This window comes from Netta rufina (assembly GCF_964035555.1).
Source record: "Netta rufina genome assembly, chromosome: 7".
In the NCBI taxonomy this organism is placed as follows: domain Eukaryota; kingdom Metazoa; phylum Chordata; class Aves; order Anseriformes; family Anatidae; genus Netta; species Netta rufina.
The window spans coordinates 16,799,356-16,826,794 of NC_140130.1; the positions used below are offsets into that span (position 1 = coordinate 16,799,356).

General features: G+C 41.7%; 1 protein-coding gene across 1 annotated transcript in view; it reads left to right on the plus strand.

Moving 5' to 3' along the window:
* Positions 1-4,834: 4,834 nt before the first annotated feature.
* SORBS1 (sorbin and SH3 domain containing 1) overlaps positions 4,835-27,439 on the plus strand; it is a 163,667-nt gene continuing 141,062 nt past the window's right edge. The window contains exon 1 of the mRNA XM_084289898.1: positions 4,835-4,945. The gene's annotated coding sequence lies outside the window, so the exon portion shown is untranslated. The remainder of the gene's footprint in view (positions 4,946-27,439) is intronic.

Sequence of the window (27,439 nt, forward strand, 5' to 3'; positions counted from 1 at the left end):
CAGAGAGCAGCTCCCCTCATTAGTCTGTGAAAAATTGGCATAAATCACTGTAATCCCGATTTAATAATTTGAAATGATTCAGATGTAAAACCAGGGCAGTGCTGCGTAGTGGATACAAGGTGAGATCAGCATTAAGAAAGACTGGGATCACTGCTCTGCTGTGCCACTGGTTTGTTGGCTGGCCACGGTCATATTGCCACTCTGCCTCAGTTTCTCCATTTGTAAAAATGGAGGCAAGATTGTCACCTTACCTTTGCTCACCACAGATGTGGATGGAGGTCTATGATATAGATGAGGTGGATTCTGCCTTTTAATTTGCCTGTTATATTTGGGCCCTCAAACTCTGCAGCTTTGTAGTTCACATCATCATTTCCTCCCTACACTTTTCATACAAGACTAAATGGGAGAGTACTCCTCTTTTGATGGAAGCCCGTGTGCCTTAGCCAAGATACAAAGTCGACAGAAACAGCAGTGTGATGATGATCCAGGCCCATTCATCCTGACAGCAGAAACAAATGTGTCTCACTTTTGCTCTACCATTTACTCAAGCAGAAAACAAAACAATAGAGACGGGAAAAGGTCTGAAAGAGCTGTCACAGAACAAGTGCACCATGCCAATAATTTAAAGGATTAAGAACCCCAAGCCACATGTACTGAGACAATAGCCGGGGCCATCCTGTTCACTGGGTTCATGGATTAGAGGGATGTTTCGTATCATTCTGTTTTTCTTTTCAGCTCTGATTGAACAAACATAGCCTGCATGCTCATAAATCCCTTGTTAGTAATGCAAAATTCAATACAATTTCCCTTTCACTACACTCTATGATTTTGCCTTTGGAAAATGTTGCAGTTGTTCTGTCTGGATGCCTTCACAGAATAAGCATGCCTTTGTGTCTGGTTCAAACAGTATGATGTTGAAGAGGAACCCCGAAGAGGGGCCTGGTGTTGGTATACCTGCACTGAGGCTGTGAAGATGAGAGGCTGACCCTAGCTACATCACTTGATTCGCTTGTCTAAACTGCTGTGTATTATGTGGGGTAGTTCACCTTCAAGGTGCACTTTTGCTCAGAAAACAGCTATGGAAATGTCATGCTTTGGAATCAGTGCGGTCAAAGATTTTGTTTTAAAAATATGTTTGTATTTTTAAAAAATAAGATGCATGTTTAAATAAGGTGGCATTCTGCTGTGCAAAGTGTATATGGGTTTGAGTCAAGCAGGGATTTTTCTTCCTCTCCAATCACTGCCAGCAAGGTGCTGGCAAGCGGTGTCCCGTCCAGTTCCCACTCAGGGCATCCCCCTCCCAGCACTTCATGGCAGCACTGAGCCTGTTTTTGCAAAGACCTGATGGGTGCCTTCTCCAACATAATCTAGAGGTACAGTTTGGGGAATGTAATGGTCAATCGGGTAAACCCTCATCATCATGATGATGATCACAAAAGTCTCACAGACTTCAATGACTTTGGAGTATTTGTGACTGTATATTTATCTGAATATTTATCATTTAGAAGGAACAATGATGTTGCATCTTTTGTGAGAGTACAGAAAAATTCAAGGGAGGTATCACAGCTCCTGCAACCTGAATGCGGACTCAGATGCAGACTCAGCTGTCTGTTGAATGTTCGTGTTTATATTTTTGTTCAAAAATTCAGAATTTCATTCTAAAAGGGGAAAAAAACAAATGTGGTGAAGCCAAAGCCTTCCTAGTAAGAAAGATTCTGATCTGCTTTTGAGTGCTTTTTGTCTGTGTTGCACCGTAATCCGTTTATCTCTGTTTTCTCATAGCAGCTATTTAGCCATTACATTTATCTTGTTTCGGTGAGGGTATTTAGTTTAGAATTAAAATTCCAAAGCACCTGGGTAATGTCTCAAGGTTGCAAGTGTGGGACAGTTGTTAAATTAGCACACGGGACAAACCCTTAAAAGAGCGAGATGGATGCCTGTCAGTTGGTGTCACCGTGAAGGCCATTAGACATTTTTACAGGCCTTTAATTGAAGTATCAGTGCGAGCAGCCTCCTCCCTGTACTTGTCCTAGAAAGAAACCATTCAAGAGAAAAATAGAGCTCAGTCCTTGCCCCCTGGGGCAGTTTTGCTGAAGATGGACATCATCACAGGGAATATTCATTCAGACTGAGCTGCCTCTGCTAAACACCTTCAGACACTCAAACTCTATGACGAAACCTAGTGAGTAACCTCTTCTCACCAGCAGCTTTGTGATGAAAGATTCACTCCCTCTGCTAACGCAGCACCTCATGGGAGGGGCTGAGCTCACTTCCTAACAATCGACTGGTCCTGCTATATACCTGCATTCATGCTCTTTTCTCTCTGTGTCATCCTAGAAGTGAAATGGCTAGCTGCTAGTAACATAACAGTCAATAACAGGTCTTTAATACAGCGGGGGCACAAGCAGGAAGGCAGGCTTCCTCCTCCTGAGTGGAGTTTAGGGATGGGGCATTTCAAGAGACAAGTTTTTGCAGTTTCCAAAACTCTTAGCAGGTGGGCATCTGTAAATTAACCTGCTGACATCAGTAAGGTGCAAAGCCACAGGAAATGCTGGCTTCTCATGGACAGCCTGAATATATTTTGGTGGTCTTTTACCCATATGAACTAAGTGGTGCAGGCTTGTTTTTCTGGGGATGCATTCTTGAAAGCTGTCTGCTCTAATTTAGGTAGATGTTCAGAAAAGCTTGACAGGTCTTGAAAACTGGGTTGTGTATGTAAGTATGCAGTCATAGTTTGTCCATGGTTTGACTTACAGCAGCCTGCTGCTGGAGGTAGGACATTTGGTGGTCGTTCCTCAGATGTCAGTGCTCAGTTCGAGTCCTAACAGACCTGTCTCCTCTGTTCCAAGCAAGAAAGACCATCACTCATGCATGCCTTGTGATCCTGTCATCTCATTTGTACTGATGCAGGTCCATAAAGCAGCTGTGTAATCTTTCTAAGGATTGTAGGAGTGTATACTGACAGTGAAGACACAAGGCACAGGACCTCTAGCACTGAGAGGTGCTAATGAGGTAGAAGGGTATGGCCAGCTTCGCTTTGTGCCCCTCATGTATCTATCTGATATAAAGATCTGTTGTGCTTAGCACCTGTCTGCCTTCCCCACACTAGAGCCTGTGACAGGACAGGTATTCTAGATCAGAGTTGGCATTCCTAGGTCCAGGGACAAACTAGCAAATTTACTGCTTAAATTGAAGGTCCTTGAGCTGGTCCATAGAAGCACTGTTTCAAGGCAGGCAAATAACCTTTACAGATCCTGACCAGGTCAAGGGAGATCAATGCTACAACAATTATCTGGCTGTATGTTGTTCTTGGGCTCTGCCTCTTTTGTATGGAGATGTATACACACGCAAATTCACACATATTTTGCACTTCAGCAAATCCCTAAATCGAAAATGAGCGCTTCAGGTGTTAGGTCTACCCCAGGGGGTTACCCTTGGGATAATTCTCACAGACTGCTATCCTGACAACACAGGGAGTCTTTTGCAGGGGAGAGGGGGGAATCATTGAATAAAATCTCATCAGTTTTTTTCTTCTTGATGATATTCAGCATGAGTACTGTGAGGTTTCGTGCCTATGTTGGTTCAATGGTTTTGGCAGGATGCCACAAATTTTATCGCCCTTCTCCCCATTGGGCGAGAGAGAAGCAGACAGGTGTGGCGAGCGCTTGCCCCGCAAGTTATTTTCTGCCCAAGCTGGATTTCAGATTTGGGATTTCCTGGCTGGCCGTCCTGCTCTGCGATTGTGGTCACGTCCCTCTCCCGTGGGGATTGCGAGAAGCGGAGGGCTGCTCAGCTCATCGCGGCAAACTTCCGCTCCCCATCTGGAAGGCAGAGAGCTTGCCTTTTGTACGGGTTCAGCTCCCTGAAACTAAGGAGGTTTTTCCAGCTGTCCTTGAGAGGTTAGTGGGCTTTTGAATGGGGCAAAGTTTGGTGCTGAGCTTCCTTTGCATCTTCGGGCAATTGTAGCCAAAATACATTTGATGTTTTCTCAGCTGGCAGATTGATGTCTACTTCATTTCTTTTGGCAATTGCTTTGAATTATTTGGAGATATTTTTTGATCCATGGGTAGCAATCAAGACAAGCTAGATTTCTATGCCTTTCAGCATATTAAAGGTAAAAAGAACTTGGAAGGAGAAAAAGAAAGAAAACAGAATTGTGAGTGCTGAAGAAGAGAAAGGGATGCAAGATGTCATGGTAGTCTGGGGAAGATGAAATTCCCTCCGTGTCCACTGCGTTTCCTCCTTACACAAAGGAGCTCCAATCAGACCTAGCGTGGATTGATTCATTTCGGTGTTGTGTGCATGTGCTCTGCTCAGGACCGGCTGCCTTACCCTCACTTTAGGAGAGCACCTAGGCTGATGCCGTGCCTCTAAGCATGAACGGAGCCTAAATGGCAATACCGACCCTACGTAAGGCAGGGTGAATGGGGCAGGGATCTGTTAGGGATTTCCCCTCTCTATGTGATTTTTTTTTTTCCTCTCCGGATGAAGCAGTCAGCAACGTACCGGTTCTCTCCTCGCCCTTCCTTCACCCCTTCCTCCTTGCCGTGTAACCCACACGTATAAACCCGGCGGCGGATGCACCGGAGCCCCCCTCGCTCAGCACCGGTAAGCCCGCTCCTATAGCCCCCAGCTCCTCACTGCTGCCCCCCCGGCAACAGGTCGCCAGGGGCTGGGGCCCCACGGGTGGCTCTCCCCGCTCCCCAATTTTCATTTTAAAAATTTGATTTATTTCTTATTTTTCCGACCCCCCCCCCCTCCCCGGGTGCTGTGGCAGGGCCCGCTCGGTGCCGCGGGGGGGCGGAGGGAGGGGAGGCGGCGCCCATCGGCCCCCGCCTGCCGGGGAGAGCCGGGGCCGGGCCGGGCCGAGCCGGGAGAACCGAGGGCCGGGAGAACCGGGGGCCGAGGGAGCCGGGACCGGGGGAGCCGCCGCCTGGGCTGCCCGGTAAGCAGCGCCGGGTGTCGGGCTGGCCGGGGGCGGCGGCCGGTGTCTGCCCCGGCTCCGCGCTTGCAATGTCTTTGGCTCCATTTTATTCCGGAGCTTATTTATAGCCATAAGGACTCGGTGTTCTTTAAAGGGCCGCTCTGCCGGGGGTGTCAGCCCCTCCGGGTGTAGGGCTGTAGGTGTATGGGGTCGGCGTTACGCCGCGGGTTTTGCGCGCTGTGATTCACGCGTTGTTATTTGCAGGTTAAAGAGATCGCGGGTGCAGAGAAGTAGGTTTGGGAAGGACTTTCTCCTGCTTGAGAATTGAAACGGTATTCTTCCGTCGGTGGGAAGAGGGAGGAGAACGCAAGGCTGCCTTTAAAATTAAAGGCAATGTGCACGGGCATTTTCTGTGCGCCTTCGGACTCAGCAAACTGAGCGAAGCTGGCGTGGGGAGGCTGCGCCTCCTTGTCCCGGGAGAGCTGGGGCCAGGATGTATGCATTACAGTTGTTCATTCATCAGCGCCTGCGGATAATGCAATTACCAAGTCAGCAGCGCATGAGGGCTGCCCTGCGTGTGACACGCTGAGGGTACGGTACCTCGGGAACCCAACGCTTGCCATCGTTTGGGTAAAACAGGAGCTGGGGATGAAACCCTGGTGCTTGAGGTAGAGAGGCTGCTGGTTAGCCTTGGTCACTGTCACTTCTGAGGACTTGGATTTTGTGTGCTTCTATGCAGAGGTGTAAGTACCTTTTGTGATCCGCTCATAAGCAATTCAGGAGCAAAAGAGGATCACTGGCAGCTTCAGGTAGCCCCAGTGCTTGGTGAATGGTTTAGATGCTTGAGAATTCACAGTGGTTTAATTAAATTCTGTCACAAAAAGGGCTTCATTTGGCTCTCTGTTTTCTATTTACATTATCAGAGTCTGCAGCCCCGATATGGCTACCTCTCTCCTAAGTCATCTTGGAAAGAAAAAAAATCACCAGCATGATTGTCATGGACCTTATTTATTTATTAGGCTATTAGGGTAATGAAGAAAAGCCATGCATACCCTGCTGTGCAGATCTCATTTCAGCAAAACTGCCTGTGCTCCTGCTGCTACCCATGTTTGATTTTTAACCAGTGAGTGCCCTGTGCTCGTAGCAGCGCCGCGGCTGCTGTGCCTCCACGCGTGGCTACTGATCGTGGCTCCCCGGTCAAGGGGATCAGAGTGGAGCCCACAGGATGCTGCTGGGGGTTGTTCTAAGCTCAATATGCTCTTCACTCTTCCATCCGAAGAGCAATGTTTGCTCGCTTGCAGTTTCAGCTTCTTATTCTGCCCAGTACTGCTGTTTGTGCTGCTGTTCCAGGGCAATCTCTGGTACATTAGTAATTTGTTTTTATGAATTGTGCTACTGAAAGACTGCTCTCTTTTGTATCTGTTACTTCTGTGTCACAAAAAGGAAGCGTTTGTCCTGGACAGCTTCTCTACCAAGAAGGTACTGGGAAGGCAAGGGGACGCTTAGCTTGCTCAAGGTTATCAGCAGAGGTACTGTCTCCTGAGTTGTAGGGACTGGACCATGTTGGTTCCGCTGCATATAGGTGCATACAGAAAACACACATATGTGTCACATTAGTGTCCCTGTTGACTCTCATTTCTTCTGTGTTCCTTTTTCTGGTACAGTAAGTGTATTTATTACCTTAAAATGATAATAGTATTTTTAAAGATAATTCCGTTCTATAAAGCCAATAACATTGATAAAATCATAAAAAGACAGAAGTAGTTATATTTAGGCAGTCAAAACACAGTGATTGTGCCTTCTTTGCGATGTATCAGATTTATTGCAAACATAAACACACACAAACACACAAGCTCATGCCTAGCCTGTCTACAAGAAAGAAACAGTGCCCAGTAACTTGCACATGCCCAGAAGGCTAACCTAAAAGTCAAGAAGGTAAGAATTGTGTTTTCTCTGTGAATGCTATTTGCAGCTTCCTTTTTCACCAACACATAGGCGGCTCAGAGAGTACAAGTGTGAGGATTCCTCCAGAGGAAGGTCATGTGATGAGCAGGTCTCTTCTTGTGTTTTTTATATGTAGGGGAGGGAAAATATTTGGGGGGGCGTGAGGAAAAAGGAGAGCTCAGGGAGACTTCGAAGCACCTTGCAAATGTGGAGTGGCTGAGTTTACTGTTTTTGCAGAGGTTGAGTCTGGGAGAAAACCAAGAACATTAAACCTTTGTCCAAGTTACATGTTCCGTGTTTAAGAATGTGCTCTGTGTATGTATGCTCAGGTACACTCGTGTGTGCAGGCACACAGGTCTCTATTAAAAGATGGCAACAGATGTTGGTCACAGAACGTATTTATTGATTGATTTGTTGCTATATCCAGTGTGATAATCAATTGATGAAACTAATAGAAAATGCTCTGTCTCAATGGTATCCTGCAGCAGAGAGCTACACCAGTTAATTACCTGTGCCTGTATGTTTCACGGGTGGTTTTTTTGAGTTTCCTGGTCTTTAACTTCATTAAATGCCTCTTTGTTCAGGTACAGAATAGGGCAGACAGGGAGGTCAAAGCAGTGTTGTTAATGTTTTTATTTATTTTGTTTGAGCAAAGTCTGTGGTATATGTCTCCTAAGATGGATGAACAGTCATTGTGAGTCCTTTGCAATGAGCCAGAGAGGTTCTGTTGGTCTAATCCTGAAGTCTTCAATCCCCTCCATTATCCCATTAACTTCTGTGGAGCTATATATGTGAATGAGCATTACGGAATTAGGTTGTACAGTATGTGTCATTTCTGGTGCAAGTGCTAAGACAGGGTCAACACTTTCATTGCTAAGCCTAATTTATGTCATAGCAGAGACTACCCGAAGAGTTGTAGAAAATGCTTGCACCTCTAAAAGTGAACAAGACGTTTTCAACAGGGAAGCTTTTTTTTTTTTTTTTTTGGTGAGATTTTTTGTTTTGGATTTATTTCCCACTGGGAAATGCACTGGCAGAAGGATAATGTCCAGTGTTCCAACAATTATTATTTTTTTTTTGATTGAGGCCTTTGAAGTTCTTATCCATGGGTAGGTTATTTTATTCATTGCTCTTATAGTGCAAAAGAATATGCTAAGGCTTTTTCTTGCAGCTCAAGATTTCTGAAGTAGGAGTCTATCAAAAGACTGAGTTTTCAACAATGCTGAGTATCCAGATGCTTCCCTTCACATCTTTTGTTTTCCTTGAGTGATTGGCGCTTAATCTATATACCTAAATAGGCATTTATGAACCTGACCTTCAGCTTCAGTGTGATTTCAGCCTCATTTCCTGTGCAGACCCTGTTCCTGTGCTGCTACCCTTCTCCGTGCAGGTTTTGGTCTGACTTGGTATTGGGATCAGCTAGTGGAGAGGGTTCAGGTAATGATGATGCCATGTCTTCAGTCTCAGCTGAGACAGCATTTATCCAACCAAGCATGGAAGTAAAGGCAAAGGTGCTCCTGGAGATGTCGTTCAAAGAAGGTGTTACACTACCACACACTCTCTGGTTCCTCAGAACTCCACTGTTCTTTCTGCATGAGAATTGGTCTCTGCCAAACTGCAGCATGGGTAGTGGTGACTGGCCACACTGCAATAACACTGCTAACCAGGTGCAGTTATGCCTCATTCTGCTTCTTGCGTATGGGTGCTGAATGTTGCTAAAACGGACACTATGTGCCATCCCACAGATAAACGCTGTTTAAAAACTGGAAGGAGTAACACCTTTATATACATGTATACCTTCTCATGGTCTCACTAAGATGTCATGAAACATGATTAAATAATTTTGGATCCCCGTGTCATAGATGCTGTTCATTGGAATGTGCTTAGAAAAACAAATAGTATTAGATGAGAGTTATTAGGTAGAGGAACTGGTTTAGTGATGTGCTTTTCCAATCAGAAAATTCATATCTGAATTTGGGGTGTGAATGCCTATATGCCAGCCAGTGTCTTATTCTCTCTCTCTTTTTCCTTTACTTTCACACCTGTCCAATGTATACAGTGTAAACCCGGGTGTTTGGATTTCTTACCCATTCACAATAAGGGGAAACAATCTGAATTGATTTTCAAGTATTTTTGTCTTATATCCTGTGTTCAGTCCCTCTAGCATTACAGAATAGCACTAAATCTGTTTATCTACAGATGCCAGCATAGGCAGGCAACTTTGCTACCATTTTACAGCTGAGAAAAATGACATGTGGAGAGAAGAAGCAATTTCTACAAGAAATTATCTTTGATATCCACAGCCAATCTTGTAATAATTTATTGATGTTTGCCCTCTTAAAAAAACAATGCAAATTTTGAAGTGAGTAGCCTTATCTTAGAAAGCAAACTGTTGCTAAAATTATTCTTTGTTAGGATGACTACTGAAATAATTCCATTTCCTCTTATCCTGAGAACCAAGAGAAAACTACTCAGTGCTCTAATGGCTGGGATCTGCAATGTCTGTATCAAAATGAGTAAACAGGAAACACAGCAGCATGCATGAAAACAGTTTGCCTACAGGTTTGATTTATAGCTATTCTGGTCTTTCAAAGAATTGTTTGTTTACATAATATCCATGAAATACACCCTAAGACCAGGAGACTCTTCTTGTCTTGAATAAACACAGTGGCACTCACTCACACAAACAGCAGAAGTTACCTTTCCTTAAATCAGAAGGAGCAAAATTAAGCTGAAAGTAACTGTGTGGAAAGGGAGACTCATAAAAGAATGCGAGTCCATTTTAATTTGTTTCTATGTTTGTATTGATCCTAGCATGTAAGATCAGAAGTAGCAGTTGTTATTATGGGTTTTGTGATTTCAGCCCACTTCCCAGAGCCCACAACATTGCTGTTACAAAGATCAGCAGTGGTGCCCTCACAGGAAGGCCAAGCCAAGGTCCTCACAGTCAAATGCCCTTTGCAATCATAGCCATGGCTCTTCCAGATCACGCAGGGCCAGACAGTCATGTGAGACCCTGAGAGGGGAAGAGGCCAGATTTAGGGACTGTCCGCTTGGAATTTTGCCCAGCTGTGTCAATAGCAGCAACGACATGAAAGGTAGCCTTAGCCCTTGACTAGCTCAGGTCAATCCTGTAGTTCAGAAAAGCTGAAAAATAGCTATGATTCCTGTGTTGGAACAGAATCTGGTATGATGTGATGTCAGATTATAGCTATCATTATCCCAGAAATATTCAGATCAACTCATCCAAGAGTTTATACAGTATTTATGGTAGATCATGATACATTCACAAAACTATCCCAGTCTAGGAAAATTTATAGGTATTAGCCATATATGGCTGGTGTTATTTAAACAACGGGTAGTATTAGATCATGCCAGGTCTGTTCTGCTCAACAGACAACTGTTTCCTACTTTTTGTGTTCATTTTTTTGCAGTATGCTTTGAGCTAAGTACTGTGATAAACTACTTGCAAGTGGTTCTTCAAATAAGTTGTCTTTGCAGGGGTGGTTTTTGTAACTCTAATTTATAATTTTGTAGAATTTGGGGGAGGAAAGTGTTGTTCTTACAAATGGTTGCTTTTCTAAAATAATGGGTGGAATTTATTTGCACACGAACTACCTCTTATCCTTGTGGAAAGTCATTCTTGTGTTTGGGGAGGAGGTACTGAGGGAGCAACCAGTCATGCAGTACTGAGCTCCACAAGCACGTAGTGGATTTTGAAGTGTGGCTGGCTGTCTTCTGCTTAATTCCTCGTTGAGGCATGTTTGGTCATCATAAGAGGCAGCTCAGCCAGAGCTAGGTAAAGGGTGTAAAAGCCGGGAAGACTAATGTGATCTGTCCATATCCACGTTGTATGTTGGAGAATGACTGAGGTCCCAGATGCTGGGTAACCCGCCAGCACCAGGGATCTGACAATGCTGTCCCTTGCAAAGTCTGAATTCAGGGTGAGCTCAGGCTGCCTAAAAATCCTACCTGTCCTTGCTTCGGGTAATGTGAGGCTGAGGGGTATTTTCAAAGGATTCCCGCCTCATCTTACCCACCTGAAATCATTACTGCAAGGGTAGATGGTATGACTAGAGTCTGTACCACGTCAGGTCTCCTCGCAGTGCTGCCTGTGTCTGAGCTTTTCTCTGGGAACACCAGCAGGGTCACTTGATGCCCATCCTGAGGTTCCTTCCAGGAGGTGATTTCACTGCTCTATACAACTACCAGGATACAATCTCTATCTCCAGAAGCCTTACAGAGGAACTTTGTATTAATTACAACGGAGCCCCCTCCCTCACATACTGGGAGAGGTACTGCACATAGTATTCTGTATGTCATCTTAGACTTACCAGTCAAGTTTTGTGCTGCAAAGAAAATTATGATGAAATACTGCTTAGCACCCTGTACCAGCATAACGTGTCCCTGAAGAAGAAATCTTCTCAGAAATGCGTTGGGCACAAGTCAGCATCACAAAGAAATTGGGAAAGAACACGTCACATGCTCAAACATGTTGGGCGACAGTTAAAAGCTACACATGCCCCAGACTTACAGCTTCAGAAAAAATGATTAGGTTTTGCAGTTTCTTCTGATGCAGTGTGACATTGAGAGGGCTAGAAATAGCACTCTGACAACACATTTTAATAGATGACTAGGTATTTAGTTTTATTTCTTCTCTTGAAAGGTCTGGCTGTGCTGTCAGTACAGCTAGTCTGAAAAGCTCTTGGGCTGATTAATTATTAAAAGAACCCTCTAAATATTTTACACCTTTATATTTTTTATCTTTTTATCTTATCTATTGATATTTTTCCTCTTCTAAGAGTTTACAACAGCAGAGGAAAACCTACTCACAGTATGCGCTAAGAACCTGTATGTCTCCCTATAAAAGATTCAAAAAGAACAAAGATTCTGTAAATATTTGTTTCCTTGCTGCATCCTTGCTTGAGTTTCTTCTTTCTCTCTTTCTGTACAGTACCTCTCTGAGTCTGTTTTCTTGGGTAAGTAACCAAGGAAATGATTTTGGGGGTGGTGTGTTTTTTTGTTTGTTTGTTTGTTTGTTTTTTTTTTTTTTTTTTTTTTAAAAAAAGAGATTTCTGTTGTACATTTGTATGTCCAGCAAAGTTATGCAAGGTGTTATGTGAATGTAGAATAAATGCAAATCCATGTGGCAGAAGAATTACTTCCTACAAGGTAAGATATACCAAGCAAGGGTGGCATGGTTTTGTAAGACCAGGTGAGACAAACATTGATGAAGAATTCTTAGTTCGGCTCCTCCCTTGCATGCTGCTAGGCACCTGGCTCTTGGCTATAGAGACTCACAACTCACATATATGCCAACTACACAAATGTGTGAAAAATCACAGAATCAGAGAACCCAAACCTGGAAATCACTTTTCTTCAACGTTGAGGATACTTGTAGCTGAACATAGTACCTTGTGCACATCAACAGCCTTTGCTTGCTGTTCTAGCATCTGGATTTTGCAAAGACTTGCACAAACTGTGTTGTGGTTCTCCTAAAAGCAGTGCTTGATTGCATGTATCATGGCAGTGCTGTAATACAAACAACGTATGATTATAACTGTAAGGTGCTCTTGGTCTTTTTTTGCAGCAGGTTCTATTTTATTGCTTGGATTCAAACAGCATAGGCACCAACCAAGGGCAAGGTCCTTGTAACAATAGGCCTTGTGCAAATATGCCAGAGATGGCAATGAGCACACTTTTAGTCCAAATAAGTCAGAAGACTGGGAGTGGGAGGATTAGGAGGACAGAAAGGCAGCGAGGCATAGTGCTGCTGACATGGACTCCAGTGTGAGGACTGAGATGGAGCCTTGCGGGCTGATGTCTTTTCCTATCTGTGGCTTTGCAGCTAGACTTTGGTCTGTGACCTAGCATCCTTGGACAGTTTGTGTCTTCAGTAGTGAGTCCTCTTCTGCCACAGACAGGTGAGACAAAACTAGCAGTAGAAAACCCATAGGCTTTCTGTCCTTTCTTTCTTATCAGTCTGTGTAGTTTTACAAGAGTTCTCCTATGAAATGAAGACTTTCATAAATAATACACTGCTCATTCAATCATGAGATACATTATCCATAGAAAAAATGACTGAAAGTACTTAGAAGAAGAAACTAACAACATCTTCACACAGAGATGGCTATCTGACTGTGAGACTGATACTCAGGATAGAACAGATCTTCAGGCCTGGATACACTTGGTCTTTATTAATGATGAGGTTTTTATTTAAAAAATTCTTAAAATATATATCATTTATAGCTTCAGTTTGTTGATCAATCTCTGGATAACTATTTTTAAAATAGCGTCAATATTAAAATATTGATTAAAATATTGAAAAATATTTTAAAAAATTATAGTGTTAATATTTTAATATTTTACTGAGCTTGTTTTATTAAAAATTAGAGAAAAATTAAAAATATAGAGAAAAATGAAATGAAGAAAGCCCCCAAAGACTGTTTCAGATTAGAGTTCCTGGGTCAATGTGTCTCTTTGTATAACAGATGGATGTGAATGGGGAAAATGACTGGCAATCAATCTTTTTGCTTATGATACTGAATGAGAGATTATTACAGTTACATCAGGCTGTTTATGTTTTATTTCTAATTAGCTGAGAAATGTGATGCACATATTTTTACGTGATGGTTATGATCTATAAAAATGCTAGTCTGTCTCTTGGTGCTAAAAACAAGCAGTAAGAATTCTATGAGAAATGGTATATCAAGCAAATAAATATGCTGGAGATTCTTGGGTAAGAATCCATGGAAGGACAAAAGGGAATCCTGTTATTTAGCTCAGAAGGATGGAAAGTGGGATAGGCTGGGCAGTCAGGCATTCCACATAAAATCATTTTGTTAGGTGCAGGAAATGAAAGAGGCAGAGGTGTTCCTTCTCACTGCATCTGGCTTTAACTCGTGGCACTCCTGCCAGTAAGTCTTTTTCCTCGATTTACATATTTGGTACGTCTGTTTCTCTTTGGGTGGAATTTTGATTAAAAGGAACCCAAGAGTCTTGTTTTGCAATCACGTTGCTGGCAGAATTAGGAGTACCTCAGCATCTCCACTCGACTCCTCTGTCTCCTGGCATCTCCTCCCTTGGAGGAAGGTTTATAACGTTAATGGCTCTGATGTGCATAGTTGTGAAGTTGGGAGATGGCTGCTGGAGAGTCACCTGCTATTTTGTGAGGCCTTATTTAAGAGAGGGCAACAACTGTCTGCCATCTCCCAGCCTTCATTTTTGTTCTTTCTTGCTGTCTTGCTTTGTATTTTACTGGAACAAACAAGCTATGACAGCACTCAGATTTGCATATTTGTGCTCACTGAAAACCATAGTGTCAGGCATGCGCTCATTGTGTTGACCCAAACAAATGTTCTGCTGCTGATACTGCACTCAATAGAGCTCAGACACTGCGAGCTGTGGTGTGTGGTGACTCATGCTTCATCAGACTCTGCGAGCTGCCGTCCAGCCTCAGATTCTTCTTGCCAGCGCAAGGGACCCCAGACCTGATCCAAACTTAGTGGAGTTGATGGAAACAATCTCATTGGCTTCAGTGAACTAGATTCATCCAGGAAGGTTTTGGGCTGAGCCTCCGGACAGGATGTCAAATAAATTCTCCCTTTTGGTTTTTAAATTGAAATAAGTTGGCCTGGAATTAATCGGGAGTGAGAGAGAATGTAGAACCACTGCAGTGGCACTTCAGTTCTTTGTTCCTTTCACGCAGTGCTGTAGGCTCAAAGGCTGGAAGCCCCTTACAGATGTCCCACAGTCGGCAGGGTTCACAGAAGTCCTGTCAAACACCACACCGCTGGCCCTGCGATTCTCCCTGATGGTGTGGAGGGCCTGCGCTGACAAGGGCTGGTGCGGGCAGAGTCCAGCCCGCAGGGAAGGCCCAGGCCCCAGCGGTTCAGTGCTCCCTGGTGGTCTCAGGCCTCCACACATTCCTCAAAGGCAGTTAATGGAGGAGCTCTGGAGAGGGCCCAGGGCATTGCCAGCACAGCACAGCAAGTGAGGACAATGTGGGCATCTCCACCTCTTCCTCCCAAAGCAAAGATGTTAGAAATTTCCCCAATCTTAATCTGTATGCACAAACATTTGCTTACTTTTTTTGATTGTCATTAGAACTGGGTGGAGTTTCATTTTTTCTTTTTCCATTAAATGTGAAGTTTCAGCTGTTTTTGTCAATTTTTGTCCTGCTTTTTTCTTAGATGCATTACTGTGTATTTTAGTTTGTTTGTTTTTAAAAAGGTAATTATTTAAATTACAGAGCCTGGTATTCATAAAGACTCATAGGTCAGCTATATGAAATACTGTGACTAATTCATGGCATGCCCTTGTTCTCTTATAAAAGATTATAAGCCATTGGAGAAGAGAGATGATAGATGTTTCACTTAGTAAATTGTTCCTTTTATTTTACAGGAAGATTAAAATTTTATGACAAACGATTTCCTGTCTATCATAGTTTTTAGTCCTCTAGTAATATCTGTCAGTACTGTAGCAGTTCTAGACCACTGGGTCCCCTATTTTTGTTACAAAGACAGAAAAGTCTGTAGGAATTTCAGGCTGATTATGGACTTTAATTGTGCACTAGTATGTTCCCTGTTACTTGAGGTAAAACAAAATCACTGTTAGGGGATAGTTGCTCATGAATCTGCAATTGGATTCTGTCCAGGTTATATACACACATAAGTCAATTCAGGGAAGTTTTTACACATGAAATCTAGCCATTGAAATGAATTTTTTTTCATTTTTTATTTTTTTAAAAAAAGGGTAATTTTACATAGACTCATGACCTTCAAGAATATCATGCTGCTTCTCTGGCACATCAACTAAGACAAGAATTCAGTCACCCGGCAACAAAAGTCCTTCGTGAATCCCAAAGTATGAGTACAAGGGCACACCAGAGCCTTCTGCTCGTCTGCTAGCAGTGAGTGACAAATTCTGGCTTCTTGAGCTGCTGGATGCCAGAGACCTCCTTATTCTAGGCAACTTCTTGATGCTGAGTTAGTTAATGGCTGACAGTTAGCTTCTCAGACAAAGCTTAATCCTGTGAAAAGTCTGCTTTACTTGGCATCCTGCCAAACCATGATCCGTCCTTGCATTAGTCAGAATTAATTAATTCTGTTTCTAATAGCTTAGTAAACTAAGGTCAAATCTGAGAATGCAATTCATTTTGTATTTGGGAAGGCTCCTACTGAAATGAAGACCATTCTGCACGAGTGAAGAGCCTTGGGATTATTGCCTTTCATTATCAAGGCTCTATCAGAAGTGAGTCACAGTTCTGTTACCTCGTCTTGTCATCACGTAGGTGCAGACAGAACGATAAAATTCATCTCCTGCAAGCTGTTGACTGCATGCAGGATAGATGCAGGGGAAAGCATTCGCCAGCAAGCCTAAGTGAGCCTGTCTCAGCACCCGTCCTTGTCTCCCCTTGACGTTATGCCCATGTTCTAGTTTGCACATGCTTTGGAACAGAGCTCCATGAAGCACCTGTCATGCCTCTTGATGTGGTGTCTTTAATAGGGGAGGTTTCTATTTCCAGCTCTGTTACTGATATAGAGCAGGGTGACGGGTAAATTACACAACCTTCTTTTATGCTTCCACTCTCCCATCTATGATACGACTGGAGAATTTTTGCCTGCCAGTAAGTGTTGTGTTCTGCTGTACAGTAAGAACCTTGTTTTTTTGTGCTGGTGCTCAAGGCTGTGATTTTTTGAGGTGGGCAGGGAGTGTTTTGTTACATCACTAATATTCAAATTTACGTGAAAACATAAATGATTCAGGAAGCAATGTTGATGGCTTAGTGCAAGGCAGTCCTGCTAGGTGCATGCTGATCATGATACCATGATGAGTATGATGACTACATATTGAGTAGTTAGGGAACTCATAAGAGAAAATGTGAGAAGGAGTTCTCACTGTCTCTGCCTGGCACTTTGCAAGTGTACAGAGGCATTAATTCAGGTGATAGCCCATTTTTTGGATATGGCATAGTGGCACAGTTCCCAGCATCCATTTTAACCTACCCCAGAAGCATCTGGGTTCCCTGCAGTGAGTGGAGGAGCTCCCCGCCTGTGGTTTGTGGGAGTGATTTTTGAGTCATTATAAGTGGAAAGTGCAGCAGATGTGTGAGACGCTATCTTCGGATTTAAAATTAAGAAAGAAAAAAAAGTTGTCTTAATGATCTTCATTACCATAAGCTTCTGCTCTAAATATTGGAGCTTTCTACATTTTCTATTGTTCGGTCAGTATTTTATGTGAGTCCACTAATCACACGAGTTTTCAGAAGCCATGTGTGTGCTCTTTCATTTCTGTTTTGCTTTGCCTTCCATGAAGTGTTGAGATAAGCACTTTTATAGCCACTGAGTGGTTGTGGACCATATGTTCCTGTAAAAAGCTATCATTTCCCACTGAGGACTTCTGTTTCTATTAAGCCATTCTGGACGTGCGCTACATGCTGGAATACCTACTGACTTGACATGCTGCATTGTAACCCCCGCTTAGTACAGTACTGAGGCTGAGACTTCAACACAAAGCACAGCTCAAGTATTTAGAACCTAACCAAATCAGGATCTGAATCTGAATGAGGAAAAAATGACTTGTTTAGTTGTATGCAACAGAGAACACATCCAGAAATTGTCCTGGCATGATCAAGGATAGAGGAGCATTGTTTATGCTCCTGAAACATCTAAGAGTGCAGGGGCACTGAGGCGGATACACAATGAAATAGAGGAACATCCATTCAATCCACTAGATACCCTGGGTGTTAAAGAAATGAAATAACAGACTGTCACTTTCCCAAGTCATTTTATACCTCAGAACACTTGCATGTCACATAAATGGCTTAAATTAATAAGTCCCATGCATCTTCCCAAGGTCCATGCTGTTGCTATAGAAGAGCCACTATTTCATGAGTATCAGCCAAAGTGATTGCTAAGTGCGCCCAGTATGCACACAGCGTTCACATCCTTCTGTGTGAATTACATGCTTGAGCCCTCCCAAAGTACTGATGTAATTTTACTCCATTTTTATTAGCATTATTCTAATAAGGGGGGACCAACCTATGCCTGAAAGGCTGTCTGCCTCTTCCTTTCTTCTTTTTTTTTTTTTTTTTTCTCCCCAGCTAATTCAGAATCAAGCAGGGCTGTGGCTGTGATGGAATTAACTGTTTTTTGTTGTTGTTGTTGTGGCAGCTGCTTGCGTAGCATGTAATACAGATTTTGATTTACACTGAGGAAGGGGTTGTGCACAAAGCTTGCTCCAACTATTCAAGTAAAGTGGGTAGTCTTCCTGCAGGCAAAATTGGGTTCTCGTGCATAAGAGCCCCAGTTATGGACGAGGAGACTATTGTGCTCTGTGCTGTCTCAACCAGAACAAAATAACAATCTGTCTTCAAAGAGTTCAGTCTAGGGACTGAACCGTCCATGGATGAGGAACACCAAAAAGATAAAATGCGTGGGCTTCTTCTTATTTCACTGTAGCCTTCTCTGGTTACTCTGATAAGTTATCCCAACTCCATTTACTATAGAAGGAATCTACACGACAAGTCCTCGGTTAACTTTTGGATGCCCAAATTAGGAAAGCTGGAAGCACATAAGCCAAGGAGCACAAGGAAGCAGAAAACAAATACACTTAGCCTGGAGAGCAAGCAACTCAGCACACAGACTTCTGTCAGCTGATGTCTCATGCAACTGTTTTCTTTCCTTAATCTTAAAAAGATCAAAAGTGTCTAGGGTTTAAAATTGTATGTTTTTAGTCCAAAAAATTTAGCTTGTTATGCATATCTTATGATAATTTCCCTTCATCCTACTTTAATATTTTATAAGATAACATAATTATGAATCTAACATTTATATTTATCATATGAATGCAGAGCAGCTAAATGCCTGCTAGATGGTTGTCCTCAAGCAGATATTTTTATTTCTGTACCCCTTACTCCCCATATGCAAAGTGGATGAACTAAATGAATGAAATATTTAATGTCCTTCTGGGGACTTTTGCAAGCTATCATTAAGTAATCTGTAAAGGATAAAAAGTACACGTGATATTTTTTTTCCCCTGTTCTATATAAAAAATAGGCCAAAAGGGTCCCTCCCCCCCACACCCCTTTTTTTTTTAACCTCTGGTCTTCAATAGGAGAAGAAGCATTTCTCATTTCCTCTATTTATTTATTTGCTTCTGCCAGGGTGTATGATCATAACTGATTATCTGGTAGAATTATCTAAAGAATATTGAGAGAATGAAAACTAACTAACTGTCTAGGGAAGAGGTATTTTCATTCAGATTGCTTAAAAGTTTAATACAAACAAAACACCCAAGCATTCAAGCACCTGAAAAAAAATTCGGGAGAGAAGTTGTTCTTTTCTAGAATGTAATAGGTTGCTCAGATAGATGGCTTAAGGAGTTCTAAGTCTACATCTAATACCTCTAAAGAAACTACAAAGTTCAAAATGATGATGAGATATTTTTAAATGAAAAGGGTAGGCAGCAAAAAAAAGTGTCCCAAACACTCTTTTCTCTCATTTTAAACAGTTTTCAGACCTTTAGGAATTAGCAAAAGAGGATACAGAGCTTTAAAGGTCATCTTTTATGTATTTTACTGTAGAAGTCAATGTTAAGTAAATTAGACTGTTAAGCAAGATAATACTTATGTCAGTAAATATTAACTAAATATGTTGAACAAGTCTTTTTGTATGAAGTTAGTCAAGCCGCCGCTGTTTGCTCTAAGTGGAAAAATTTGTCTTTGAATTGCAACTTTTTTTTTTTTTTTTCCCTCACCAGTCACACAGCTTCACAATTTCTGTGCCATTGAAAATGGAGGAGTTTAGAGAATATCCGTTTTTACTGCTGTTGATTATTTGTAATTACTCTGTCTTCAGGGAGTGATTCCATTTCTTTGTGTGTGAGGGTTTTCCTTTCATTTGATCAGGTCCTAATCATGGCACAGTGGTTGCTGTGTAAAAGCTGACTTGAATAAAGGCTCAGTGCTTCTGTCGGTGTGCTGGTGTGACTGGGAGTGAGAGACGAACAAGGCTGGGAAGGAAGGGCTGGGGAGGCTGCTAGGCAGAGACTGTCTGGCAATACAGAGCAGGGTTGTTCTCCTTGCCTAGGAAACAAGATAAGTCATAAAGTCACACCCTGTCCTTTGGTTCCAGGCAGAAAACAAATGCTTGACTCCTGCTTTTCTCTTAGTTATCTCCACGTATCTTGTTAATGCTGTGAATATGTCTTACATCTTTCAGATCAGGTCTTTATTTTTATTTATTTATTTATTTATTTTTAAGAAGGCTTCCAGATATATAAGTTTGCTTTTCTCATTAGGTGTTTCGGATTGTGAAGTACTTACGGTTTGTGATGGGCTGGTTTTGTGCACGGCAGCACTGGAGAGTTCAGGTTCCTGTTAAATACTGTATCGGTTTGTATGTGGGTACACTCAGTACTCTGCAGGATACATGGGAGCCATTCACTTATGTATCCTAAGTTCTCCGCTGCCTTTGAAGTAGCTGCTAAGTATTCACTATCTCCTAGCTTAGGGATTGAAGGTTTTGGGGGAAGAGGGTGTGCTTGCCATCCTCACCGAGGAACCACAAATGCAGTGTGCTTTGTTGCCCCAGGTAATGTGCGTGTTGTACTCAGCAAGGCTGCACAGTGTTACTTCACTAAGGTGCTCATTGTTTGCATAAGCTGTTGTTTTATAGATATTATGGGAAATATGCCTCTCAGAGCTTCACTGTGTGAGAGACAGCAACTACAAGAAGATGACATTAAGGAGAACGCAGACTGCAAGAGGAGAATCCTAGATGAGTCTACAGCCTCAGCTCATCGCCAGATTGTTGATGCTTTTTTTTAAGAATGGATGAGGAGGTGATACATTCTTCAGTAACTGGATCGCTTTAAACTCAGGCTTAAGGTCCAGGCTACATTAAAAATAGAGTTTTGACATGGATTTGAGCAAACTGTTCTCACTAAAGCTGCTCACGCAGTAGTAGCAATATAGGCTGTTACTAACACTGGACCGTCCCAGTAAGGTGTGAATCTGAATTTCCTCTCCATCTGGGTTTGAGCTGGAGGTATCTGGAATAGTCAGGTTTAGGTTTCATCCTTATAATTCTGTGTGTGTAGGTACCTGTTGTGTGAGACATGGGGTGTCCCAGTGGATCAGTCAGTCCTTTTGGCCTTACAGACATTGTCATTGTGAGTTTGGAGTGATCATTAGTGTGTGTTTTCCTGTAGAGTACAGTGCCTGTCCATTTTCTCTAAGGGAAAATGCTTTCAGTTATTTTTAGCTCATGCTTCAAGGAACCTATGTATTCTACAGTATTGAAATATAGCCAATGACACCTGCAACAGAGGCAAAAAAGCCAATGTAATGCTAAAAACCTTTACATTTAGTTCGCTGAACCTGACATCATTTCACTCTGACTCATCTTTCAAGATAATCAATCTATACTAGAATTTAAAGTCAGGATATTATTTATATCATCATGGTTTCTGTTTGGAATCTTAGGTGTTGGTTTTAGTATTTCTCCTCACGAGCAGGGTGCTGGTGAGCTGTGAGGAGCTGAGTGGCAGTAAGAAATTGTTCAATGAACATGTAAAGTATCTATAGCAGTTCTTGACTTGCGTATGTGGGTATCTCCAGAGCTGATTCCCCAAAATGAGGTCTGAGCTCTCAGAATTCTCTGACTGCTCTTAGAATTCCATTTTGTCTTCCTTCTTCTTTTGCTAGCAAGGCTTGAACTAGCATCCTTCATCTGAGCGTCCCTAAAGATTGCATTTATGTGGTATTTTAAAACTGAGATCAAAATTGGATGTCTCAGGCTCAAATGGTCAGACCTAAATTAGTTTATTAGTTATTGATGTTTTTCAGGCATTTAAAATGATTTAATAGGCACTTCAGGTGATTAAGCAAGGGTCCCTTTCTCCTACCCAACCTCCCTCTTAACTTCCTTGGAAAAGAAAAAGTGAGGAGTTATTTCCATGTCAGTACTGAGGTGGTGGATTGTTTTTCCTCTGCAAAGCATCAGAGGAAATTTTCAGAGGAAAGCATCAAAATGTGATTTCTAAAAGCTTTGAACCCAAGAAGTAAAAATGAAATACTTATATATATATATATATATGTATACATGTATATGTATATTTTTCTCAGACAGGCTTATCAGTCTCTTAGTTATTACTCTGATGCATCTAGATGCAGGTTATTGAACAGATCCTGCTAATCATTTCCACGTATGCAGGTAGGCTTTGGCATAAAATGCCCACCCACTTTCTATCAGACATGTTCTGTTGTGCCACGCACGTGTTGTACTGTTTGCTCTCCCATGTGTTTCATATGTGGCAATAAAGCACGGGGGCTGGTGTTTAGAGAGAGGAGCTCTGAATCACTCTGTGCTTCTAATACCAGCTCTGGTGGAGTCCAACTGTCATGTTGGGCAAACTCCTTCATTCCTATGCCTCATGGCTCGTGAACCAAAAGTGCTATGACAGGCAGGCGCCACAGGCCATGATGGATAGTCGTGGCGAAGCATCCCAGTTTCACGCTGTTGCTTGCTGCCTGAATTGAGACTTCCCAGCCCACAGGGCTGCTGGCATCTGTCACAGGCCTGTGTTTCTGCTGAGGGCCACCCACCACTTTACGCTGTGCTTAAATCACACGTGAAACAGGAGGAATGCTACCTATTCCAACAAATCCACCCCTGTGCCTATAGCATGAATTGAAACACACTTTGATAAATGTTTGTGACGTGCTGTGGAGGCTTCAGCTACAACATGCTGCGGCAGGAAGCCCCAAGGGATGGGAATGGGTTCTAGAGGGTCCTAGAGGAAGGAGATGGATGTAGGGACAGGCTCTGTGGAGCACTGTGTTTCAAGTGGCTTTCTGTCTGTTTATTTTGGTGATTCTGTTTCTGTGTAAACCCACACAGTTCTTCCGGCAATTTTGATAGACTTATTTTCAGGCGTTCAGTAAAGATTGTGAAGCAGAGCTAAGAGATATTTACAGTCTGTCTTTATGCAGTATGTTGCTGATCAACATATTCCTTTTTTTCCCCCTTCTGCTCCCAGATAAAACGGGAATTGTGGTATACAGTGCACCAGGAAGTAGCGAGGGTTAATTACTCATCCCACAATGCTTTCAATGTGTATAGAGTTCTTGACAGGGTTTTTATGTCTAAATACAGATTCTGCCTCTCTGATCTATGGTGAGGGCTGAAAGCAGGTACTCTGAAAAGCATCCGTCGGCATCTAAGTCATGCTGTCTGAGAGCTCTATGTAACTTTTGTTAAAAGTTTATTGCAACAACAGTGTGAGGACTTGAATCACCAGGGAGGTTGCTTGAAGAGTAGAAAGGGCAAAGCTATTCCACTTTTATCAAATGAGTAGGGCTGAAATTCTGCCTTTGCTTTGAGCGGGGCTCATGTTGTTTGGTGAAATATAAAGTAGATTATAGAAGTGTTTGTTATGAAAGATAAATTTATAATAAGTGTTGCATTCAATACATTTCCTTTTTAAGTAGAAACAATATAAAGAGCTTAATCCAGCACAGAATAAATCTCAGTTTTGTTGCACAGATTGTATAAAACTAGGCTGCTCTGCTCTACATTTGCCTTAAACTGTTTATGTTACCTAAAATGTCATTCCAGACGAGAGTTTGGCTTAGGACTGCAGTGAAAGCCATTTTATTCCATGTATGGACCTGGCCTCTCAAAGCTATTTTAGTGGGTAGCTAGAAAATGTTTTTTAGTGAGCCATAGTTTCATTTGTGTTTATGTGCATTGGCCAGTTTGATGAGGGAACTACATTGTTCTGCAATTCTGCTCTGCTCTCTTTCAGGGAAGAGACAGGAATTTTCAGGTGCAGGCTGGTGTGTTTTTTTAAACACTTCATTTAAAAACACATTTCAAAATCACTGTGCTCTCAGTTTAGCTACTGAGGAATGAAACCCTTCTGTGACAAGAAGAGGGTCTATTAAAAAACAAAACAAAACAAAAAAAACCACCACCACCACCAAAAAAAATTAAATCCCCTGTTGGGGTGTTAATCAACATTGCCTTTAACAGAACCAGACCATTTAAACCATTGCAAACACTGGTTGCAGCTTTCACATCTCAGCCTTCATAAACTCATTCATTTCTTTTATTAGAACACAGTTATAAATGGGGTGAAGAATATCCACTAAACCAGCAGATACTCTTCATCAGTGAAATCAAGAGCCTTTATTTAAGCTGTTGTCCTTGTGATCACATTGTGGCACTTCTGCAGCAGTCCGATGTAAGGATATGGTGTAGATCTGTTCAGCTCCGGGAAGGGCAGCAGGGTATTTGCTCGCAGGACAGCTTCCCTTAGGGTGGATCCCCAAAGAGTGGTAAGGGAAGTCTATTTGTTTGACTGTATTTTTAATTCGTCATTATGCCATCCCAAAGAAATCATCTGGAGTCTTTTTATGCTTGAGGCATAATTCGGTGCTTGTTCAGAATACTTGTAGGTAATAACTGGTATGATGTGATCTTTTAACTTAGAGAAAATGTTTTAAAAGTGATGTATATGTGTAATATTATATATAATTATGCCACTGAATACTCATTTGAAAGTGCAGAACCAGCATCTTCCGCTGTAAGTAGCAAACAGCCATTATAATACGGCTACCTAGTTTTCTCCATATATTTTCTAATAGATCCTTTATTCCTTCTGCAGAGGATTTACCTCTGGAATTAAAAGCCAAATTGCATGCCTGACAAGGCACGCAGCCATTGCATTGTGACTACCAACTGCTGTCATCCGTTGTTATGATCTTTATACTTTAAGTGACCTAGAGTCAGATTTTCAAAGGTATTTATTTGCTTAAGAGCCATTAGACTCTAAATGGGATTTCAGAATTGCCTAAGTAAATTAGGCTCCTAATTCACACTGTAGATCTGATTATGAGGCTCCATGTATTTGTAGGTGCCTAAACACCTTTGGATAGCTGCCTGCTGGATACTAGGAACTAGCCTGAAAGCACTATGGCAGTCCCTGAAGGCCATGAAACGTTGGTCAGAACACAATAATTTCAGATGGATTTTGAAATGAGTAGTATTTAAATTACTGAAGATGTGAAAAGCTCTGGATTTTATTATTTATGTTTGTCTTCCAGAGCACTGAGTCACAAGCTTGAGAGAGCCCATATTGTAGGGCTGGGCTGGAGTGGATGTGGGGCTGATAGGATGCAGACGTAGCCTATGCTCCTTCAGCATCAGGTGGTCTACAGTCTGGAGCCATTTCATGCTTCTTCCTATAAAAATTAATTAAAAAAAAAATAAAAAATTAAGTCCTAGAAGAGACGCTAGCAACAGTCAGAGAGATCCATGGACCTCAGTGTTCTTTATTGCCTTTCCTTGAATGATCGCTTTCATTCAGCCTCAAGTTCCTGCAAAAGAAAGTTTGTCCTTTGGACATATGTTCAGTAGGCAGTTCTTTGGGAACTTCTGTTTGTTTCCAAAGAAATTTATTGAAAATGTTTTAAATTTATCCATTAAACCTAGTACTTCAAGTCGTGTGGCAGTCTGACTTTTAAATACTTGGAATTAATATGATCATTACTGATTTCATATGTCTCAGAGCATTGTTACTAAGCTCTTAACAAACAATTAAGAAGGTTCTTGCACAAGAGAGAAGTTTCATTCCAAGCCTGAGACTAAACTCAGCTAAGCAGTAAGTTGATCCAGCTCGCCTATTCTCTGCTTCTGTGTTATGCTGACTTAGATCAGTGTTGAAACTCATATACATTCTGTATGAATATTCTGTGGGTTGAGAATCTTATGACCTACCTGGGATATCACTTTGGGCTATATGCAAATTCCAGTTATAGGTGTGCAACAGAGACATTATGTTACTGTCTTTCATAGATGGTGTAAGGAGTTTTAGATAGTCTGAAATGCTCAGTGATGTCTTAAACGTAAATGACAATGGACAAATTCCAAAAAACTGTTTTGTCTCAAAAACCAACTTTGAAAAGTCAAGACAAATTCCTTTTTTTCTTCAGCTGGGAATTTCACAGGTGCTGAAAGGCATGAAATTGTTGATAACAGTTGGGTTCCCAAATACCTTGAGCCTCTCTGAATATTTGGAGTAGGAGAAGTCAATAACACTCTTCTGAGAATGTACCAGATGGAGAAAATAAAACACCTGTTTTTGAACAGTGGTTTGCAAAAGGCTGCAAATAGAGCTGGGGAAACATTATTATACTCACAGTTGTAATGGCATGCTGCTGTCATTTGAAAATGCTGAAACTCTGTAATAAGCTGTTAAATGGAAGTCCATTAATATACCTTTTAAAGTTTTCCACTGCAGCAGGTTCTTGAATGCTTTTTTTTTTTTTTTTTTTTCTACAATAGGCAGTTTTTGTTTGTGCTGGCTTGAATACCAAGTACAGTTAGTTAATAAATATTTAATTGCCATTAATGCAGAGACTCTTGTTACATAGGAAATTATATTGTTCAAGAAAAGCCTCAGACCTGTCCTCATATTGGAAATGGAGTTCTAAATATTTATTCTAAGTCCACTTTTGGAAAGGTTGCTAGTTTATTCCAATTTAAATTATCTTTGAAATGGCTTGATATGAAAGCTCTATGTTCTACTGTGTTTTTCTTGTGATCATGATGGGAGTTGCCAGATTATTGAACTTGCTAAAAGGGGAAGGATCAAAATAAGGAAAAGTGTTGTGATGTTTGATTCTGTAGTGGTAAACAATCTCAAACCATCAGAAAAACTGATGTGCATCTTAATATCTAAACCCCCAAATGAATTTGTCCTTCAAGATGGTCGTTCTCTTCTGTATGCAGCAACAGGTTGCGCTGTGCTTTGGCCAGTCTGGTTTGCTGCTTAACAGGCATCAGGTTGCTCGTGGGTGTGGATAGTGAATTAGTGCAAAATCCCCACAAATAGGGCATTGAATGCTCAGACAAACAGTGTTTTGATAAATGACATTGTAGCTTGAGAGCAGAGTAACTCTGTTACATCAAATGATCTGTCCAATGTAACGATCTGTCCATTTGATAGCATGCTTGGAGTGTCCTAAATATTATGTTTATTTGTTTGACAGGCATTTTGTTCTCCTACTGAGAGTTTGAATGGTTCATTGACAGTAGCAATTCATCTATGATAATCTACCTTGAAGCTGTGTGTGTGTGTGTGTGTTTTAGCTTTCATTAAAAATGAACTAAAATGATTTGTTGGGGAATCAGAATGAAATGCCATTTAGATTTAAAACACTTTAAGCAAAATTGCTTTTCATGCAAGTTCCTTTGTAATGTCTTGTTCTTTTCAGTGCTTTTTGTAGCACTATTCTCGGAGAGATGAGCTCACTAACAAACAAGAGACAGGGACTGTAAGATAAAAGTCTAAAGCCTTGATCAGATACCTCAGTGTGTGCTGTGGGAAATCTTTGTATCATGGAAAAAGCTGTTTAAAAAATAATTAAAGAAAAATAACACCCCATTGTTGTGAGATCTGTGGATATTATTCTTTGTGTACAGCCAAGAAAAAGATCCAGACTCAGGAAATGGTATTTAATTTTGTTTGTTGTCTTAGAATTTAAACTCCATGATCTTTTCT